Raw genomic sequence first — 7,512 nt, forward strand, 5'->3', positions numbered from 1 at the left:
GGAAAAACACAAATAGCTCCCCTGGACCTCTGGATAACGGGGTCCGGGCCATACCATTTATTATCCAACACATCCTTCCACATCACTTTCCCTGCCCCTTCCGGGGAGGTGTGGGCGTGTTGGTCAGCTGCCGTACGACCTTTGTCATCCATTATCAAAAAATTAAGAGTAAAAAGGGCCATAGCAATCCTATTCCTGGGGGAGGCAGTCTCAGCCATTCCCCCTCTTTGTTTTTGTAAGAGCTCCTTGAGGCTGCGATTGGCTCTTTCCACTATCCCCTGGCCTTGGGGGTTGTAGGGCAGACCAAAAGTGTGCTCAACCTGCAGTTGTGCACAAAAGGCACGAAAACCCTTGGGAGAGTAGGCAGGGCCATTGTCTGTCTTTAGACGGACAGGTTTTCCCCATGCCGCCCAGGCCTCCAAGCAATGGGTCTTCACATGAATAGATTTTTCCCCCGCCAAGGGGGTGGCAAAAATGACACCCGAGTAGGTGTCCACTGAAACATGAAGGTACTTGATGCGGCCAAACTCCAGAACATGAGTAATATCCATTTGCCATAAGGCATTTGGTCGCAGACATACCTTCCTTCCTCATACTTAGCAGCCTCCTCCTTTAGCTCTCCCTCTTCCTGTGAGCTGAGTTCATCGCCCGACAATCTAAGTCAGCGAGCTCTGTGGAGACTAGGTAAAGCCTGTTCTTTTCCTTTTCATCCCCTTCTTCTCGTTTAGGGTTCTCTTGAATTTCCTTTTTTGGTATACCTTTTATCTTTTTATCCTTTTCCGTTTTACTATCCTTTTTTATGTTTATTCTTTTCAGTCTAGACCTGCCTAAGTCTCCCCGTTTTAAATCAGACTCTGATAGGCTGTCCTGGTGTGCTTGCAGTGCCCTCCTCCTTTCCCAGTGCAACCAAAAGCAGCACAGAAAAACGAGAATGATGAGGGCCACAAAGATCAAGCAAAGTACCTCAGGTGTAACCCCAGCAATCATCATACTTGGGAGACTCACTGACGTGCCGCTCCGCGTGTCGAGTTCTGAATCCTATTTGGCCCCTCACTTGGTACCAAAGCTTGTCCCAGCATCCTGGGATTTCAGCACCAGTTGCGGCGAACTTCCTGACCAGCAGGAAGGAACAGCCACCAGACGAGGATTCTTCTCAAATCACACTTTATTGGAGCCTCTTGGTTGTAGGGAGAGCAGAAAGCAAGGGGCCCAGAGCCCTGAACTATAGCTGCTTATATAGGGAGTCTGCCTAGCAACTTTTGATACTTTGATACTTTAACTGCTTTTCTGGAGACCCACCAGCAGGAAAGAAAGCAGGGAAACATCCCTGTCAATTACAGACCAGGATGTTCCCCTGCCGGTCAGGGGAAGTGTGGGCAGCTAGATCACAACAACTCACTCTGTTTTCTGGTGGAAGAACTGCAACCCTAATAAGGAGTTATCTATCAAGTGAGGCTGGGGCCAAATGCCATCTTGTAATGGCAGCTATTCGAATCGGCTCCCAGCAAAGTAGTATTGCCAATAATCATTGCTATGTTATTTAAATTTTTTGATATTTCAAATACTTAACATTTTATTTATGACAGTGGATTTGTAATCTGAATCCAATATGAATGTAAGATATATATCACATCTTTTCTTCCTTCTTGATAAAAAATCAAAAGAACACACCCATCATGTTCAGTTAGAACCATGTGCCTGAGATAACATAAATCTTTTCTAGAAGACCAAGTATGTCTAGCACAGCAGCTGCTGTGGATATCATTATAATGACCATCTTACTCATGGTTTAAAAATATATTTAGATTTAATAGATGGCAGATTGGTGATATGGATATATTGGGCTAGTGTCATTTAAACTACTGTGACAAATATCCTGTCACATAGAATGATGACTTGTACAAAGTAAAGTTTTTTTTGTCTTGAAGATTCAGAAAGCTCAGTCCTGGGTAGGTTTGGTCAATTGTATTCAGCTCTACTGAAAGGTAGAAACATGGTGCCAGGACATGCCAGAGGAAGGCTGTTCATTCATGATACCTAGAAGGCTGGCATGACTGCTGGTTTCCACATATCTTTATGCAATCAAAGTACAAGTCTACCTACAGATGACTACACTGCTGATGTTAGATCCTTCTTAATCCAACTACTTCCCATAGGCCTATCAGGTAGTGAAGAATATACAAGCTTGCGGAGAACATTTCATATTGAAACCCTACCAGTTCTCTAGTGTTATTTTGCTAGCTAGGTTTATGTTATTTTGACACAAGGTAGAGTCATTTGAGAGGAAAAAACCTTAATCAAGTGAATGCCTTCATATAATTGGGTTGTATTCAAGGTGACATGAATCTGTATGAATAGGGTTAAATAATGAAGATGAGAACAAATACATCCATTCTAATTATAATAACCACATTATAAAACAAAGATAACATTCTTGCCTTTTTCCTGTTTTCTTTTCCTACTTTGAATATTAGTACTTCATATCACTGTCTCCAAACATGTCCTGTGCTCTCCCTGATTTAGGGTTCAGGTTCAGGCTATGTTTACTGCTTTCCTTTGTTTCATAAAAACAAAAGGTCCTCTTTAGTCTAAAATAAATGATGCTTATGATTCTAGATGATTCAGCACTCAAATGTAAAGACAAGATATGCTCCAAAAAGGGATGAAAGAATATTTTGTTAATGTTAATTGCTGCTTGAAAGAAATTTAAATTACTTTGGTTTAATTGAGCTAATAAAATTACAAACATTTAGTTGATACCCACTTTTATTTCTGATGATCGTCAATTCTATTTCCAGATGTCAACATAATTATAGATAAGTATATTCTAGGTAAGTATTCACCACCTACATCAATTCACAAAGCATTGAGTAGCAGCTAGGAATGGTTTTATGGCATGCATACCCAGAACACTACAGAGAAGCCATGGCTTGTTTTCTTTGACTATGTTTTTATATACAGAACTATTTATTCATAGACACAATGTTGCTATTGATTAAAGAAATGCTGAAAGCATTATTATTTTTATTATTTGTGAGTCCTAGCCAGGTAGTATTTTCTTATCCAAGATGCAGTTATGTTTTTGGGTTGGCAGCTCTGCTGATCTTGACTAGGTTCACTACTTGGACTTTGACTGACTGAAGGTGGCAGAGGTTAACCCAGTTCAGGACAGAATGTCAATTGATACAACGTTATCAGATCTCTTATTCTCTGGCATGTTTTTCTGGATGTTATTACATAGCGTTGGAAACATTTTATAAGAATGTGCAGAACTAACAGATTTCTTGAAACCACAATAGAAAGCCAATACAGTATTACATCTGATCTAGTATATCCAGCACTGTAGCACTAGTACATATATAGTATAAGTAGCACTGTATGTCACAAGGGTAGTACATCTTTAAGGAAGAGGTAAATAAATTCTATCATTTTCTGAAGACTTTTGAAAACTTACATTACAAGGGATATAAGCACCCTGAAGGAAATGTCTGTGTTCAATTTTTGCAAAGAATTTATTAGAATATAGAACTAATATTTATAATGAGTATTTGGGTTTGAATTCTTTTTTAAAGCACATTCTTATTTTGTACGTTGCATCCTGACCACAGTTTCTACTCCCTCCACTCCTCCCAGTTCCTTCCTCACCTCTCCCATCTCCCCAGCAACTCTTCCCCAGTTTCTTTTTAAAAATGTAACAGTCCTTCAAAGTATATTCACAGAACTTGGCCTAACAAGGCACAATAAATCAGAACACAAACTCTCTTATTAAGGTTGGACATGGCAACCCAGTAGGAGGAAAAGGTTCTAAACTGCAGGCACTGGAGTCAAGGACACTCCACTCCCATTGTTAGGAGTCCCACAGAAACACCAAGCTATACAACTCTATATGCAGAGGACCTAGCTCAGACACATTAAAGGTTTGTGTGTGTTGCTTCTGTCTCTATGAGCCCCTATGAGCCATGCTTATTCTATTCTGTGCTCTGTGCTCTCTTGGTATCCTAGAGCCTTCTGGCTTCTCTAATCATTTCTTTCTCTCTTATATGGGTTTCCCTGGTTCTAACTAGTGTTTGACTGTGGGTCTTTTCATCTGCTCCTCTCTGTTTCTAGATGATGACCCTCTGATGACAAATGGGCTAGGCACTGATCTCTGAAAATATCAGAATAATATTATGGATCATTTTATTGACTTATTTTTCTTTTTTTCCAGTCCTGTTTAATTCTTTCTCTTGTCTGTCTTGCCTCTGGTTCCTGAATATCCAGGAAGTGTCATGAATGGGCTCCCTCTCGTGGCATGGAAATGAAGTTGGATGTGTCATGGGTTGGCCACTCTATGTCCCCATTGCCCCAGAACATCTTGCAGGCAGGACCGATGTAAGGTTAAAAGTTCTTGGCTGTGTTAATGTCCCATGTTTTTAATTCTTATATATTTCATAATATATTCAACAGTCATATTTAATATTGACAAAAAGAAACACTTACTAAAGTTTGGTATTTCCTAGGATTTCTCTCATCTTCTAAACCAAACCCAAACAAAAATATTCAATACTATAAACATAGTATTTTGAAAGACAGTACCATCAAATAACACAAAACCCACATTTTTCTTCTGGTTAAATTCATTTTATTTAATGGCTGACCACAAAAAAAAATAAAAACACTGTTACAACTGCCGAATTCACAGGTTTTTTGAATAGTAGCTAGAAACAGTAGAATTGGAACTGAGGATGACAGCCCACCACGTGCTGTGGGTGTATCATGCTGCTTCACCCACTTGTCCCCACTGACTCATCCTCACCACATACTGACGGCTCAGAGACTCAGCTGCACTGTGGCGCCAGCCGTCTCTCGTTATTTCCCTTGTTTGAAAGTGACTTGGTTGGCAGGGAAAGAGTGAATTGCAAAAAAAGGAATGATCCAGAGTTTCATTAGGGTACATTTGGAAACTAAAATGGTGGATAAAGCAAAAAAGACTGGCACTTTACATTCAAGTATGTACTCAAAACAAAGCTCCGCCTCAGGTGATTGTGAAGAGTATGTGTGTAGGTCAAGGTGCCATTAGCCAATATTATCTTCATACAAAGAGATGGCATAAAATGCCTTTGAGATTGTTGATGCTCCAGAGCTGGACATAACTACAGACATCTATTTATAGTTTCTATTTGTGTCTACACTTTCAACCTGTTTAACACAGCTAAACAGTCTCACATTGCTGCTAATAGAAGGTCTATTTTACACATTGGCATCTTTTGATTTTACAGCCTCCAGGCTTATATGTCTAAATGTCAGCTGTTTGACATTCTTGGGATTTCATCATGTGAAGGCCAATATTAACCAGTTCCAACAGTGTTAAAGTTATCCAGTCTTTGCAAGAATGGGAGGAATTTGGGTAAGGTTGACAGATTAATCATTTTATGAAACAACCCAGTGAAATCCTTACTACAAATATGATAATATTATTATCCACATTTACTTAACTACTTATGTGGATGGCAATGAAGGCAGTGAGGGACAGACACTGTTTGCATTATTCAGCTAAGGTTGAATATTTCTTATTATTGTGAAAATGACAGAAAATGCCTTAGGGAAAATACAGGATAGAAAGCCCTATATAAGTTTATTTTCACCAAATTGATAACTGTTTTGTTATATGTAATTTTGCTATGTTAAAGTTAAAGCCTTTCCTTTTTGTTTAAACAGAAAAAGGGGAAATGATGGAGGAAGGTCATTGGATAAGTAATAAAGAAACTTCTTGGCCTCATAGGTTAAAACATAGGTGGGAGGAGTAAACAGAACAGAATGCTGGGAGGAAGAGGAAGTGAGGTAAGACGCCTCAGACAGAAGCCATGCTCCCCTCTCCCGGGCAGACACATGAAGCTCAGACCCAGGATGAACATAGGCTAAAATCTTTCCTGGTAAGACTGATGCTACACAGATTATTAGAGGTGGGTTGATCGGGATATGAGAATTAGCCTGTAAGGGCTAGAGTTAATGGGCCAAGCAGTGTTTAAAAGAATACAGTTTGGCTGGAGAGATGGCTCTTTGGTTAAAAGCACTGTCTGGGCCATTTCGTGGACGCCAGGGCATTGAGAGCATCTGCGGAAGCAGATCGCGAGGGTGCGGGTGGGCCTCGTAGGAGTGTTGGGATTTGAACTGTGGTTCTCGAACCTAGAATCTCGAAATGCATCGTGATTCCTGTCCATTAGATTGTAAGGTGTATGTAGGTAATCTTGGAAACAATGGGAACAAGACTGAATTAGAACAGGCATTTGGCTATTATGGACCGCTCCGAAGTGTGTGGGTTGCTCGAAACCCTCCTGGCTTTGCTTTCGTTGAATTTGAGGATCCCCGAGATGCTGCTGACGCTGTCCGAGAGCTAGATGGAAGAACACTATGTGGCTGCCGAGTAAGAGTGGAGCTGTCGAATGGTGAGAAAAGAAGTCCGAATCGTGGCCCCCCTCCCTCTTGGGGTCATCGCCCTCGAGATGATTACCGTAGGAGGAGTCCTCCACCTCGGCGAAGATCTCCAAGAAGGAGAAGCTTCTCTAGAAGCCGGAGTAGGTCACTTTCTAGAGATAGGAGAAGAGAGAGAGAGGTCTCTGTCTCGTGAGAGAAACCACAAGCCATCTCGATCTTTCTCTAGGTCTCTTAGCCGATCTAGGTCAAATGAAAGGAAGTAGAAGACCAGTTTGCAAAAGAAGTGGTGTACGGGAAGTAACTTCATTTGACAGGAGTATGTACAGGAAATTCAAGTTTTGTTTGAGACTTCATAAGCTTGGTGCATTTTAAAGATGTTTTAGCTGTTCATGTTCCCTTAAGCAAGATTGAATTTGCTTTGAACTTTAGTTTTTTCGTAGACTGAAATAAACCTAGATCCTGCCCAGTTAAAGTGTGATGTACTAATGATAAACCACTGATGGAAATTGAAAAAACTAGTTTCTTAGCTGGATTACAGTCGGGAGCTGTGGGTGAAATGATAAGCAGTCTGTAAAAGCTGCTGTTAACACAAGTTAACAGGGAAAGAGTGGGAACTGCACTCTGAAGACTTTCAAAGAGGTTCCTCACTGATTGCTATCTATGGAGGAAGCTGTTTGTAACATTCTTTATTTGGAAATGGAAGACTAAGTTACCAGTTGGTTTAAGGGCACATTGTAGAGCTAAACCTTTGAGTTACTGTGCAAGATTTTTTTTTCATGCTGTCATTTGTAAGATGTTTGTGAGAGTCCTTGGGATTAAAGTTTTGGTTACAAATTGTTGTTTAACTGGAAAGCCTGTTTTTCCTTACACACTCAAATCTGTGAGCTTGGTATCAAGTCCAAGTATAACATTCCTATTGGAAGCCATACTTATATTTTCTTGTAAAGTGCTTTTGGATTAATAAAATACTAGCCAAAAAAAAAAAAAAGCACTGTCTGCTCTTCCAGAGGTCCTGAATTCAATTCCCAGCAACCACATGGTGGCTCCAAACCACCTGTAAAGAGATCCGGTGCCCTCCTCTGGCGTGTGGAGGCAGAA

The 7,512-nt window shown here is 40.5% G+C and overlaps 2 pseudogenes; one reads left to right on the forward strand and one right to left on the reverse strand.

Annotated features, from left to right (window-relative positions):
* The window catches only part of LOC101995897, a 19,328-nt pseudogene extending 18,777 nt beyond the window's left edge, over positions 1-551 (reverse strand).
* Positions 552-6,064: 5,513 nt separating this feature from the next.
* Positions 6,065-7,386, forward strand: LOC101980005 (annotated as a pseudogene).
* Positions 7,387-7,512: the final 126 nt, after the last annotated feature.

Source organism: Microtus ochrogaster, chromosome 2 (assembly GCF_000317375.1).
Source record: "Microtus ochrogaster isolate Prairie Vole_2 chromosome 2, MicOch1.0, whole genome shotgun sequence".
In the NCBI taxonomy this organism is placed as follows: Eukaryota; Metazoa; Chordata; class Mammalia; order Rodentia; family Cricetidae; genus Microtus; species Microtus ochrogaster.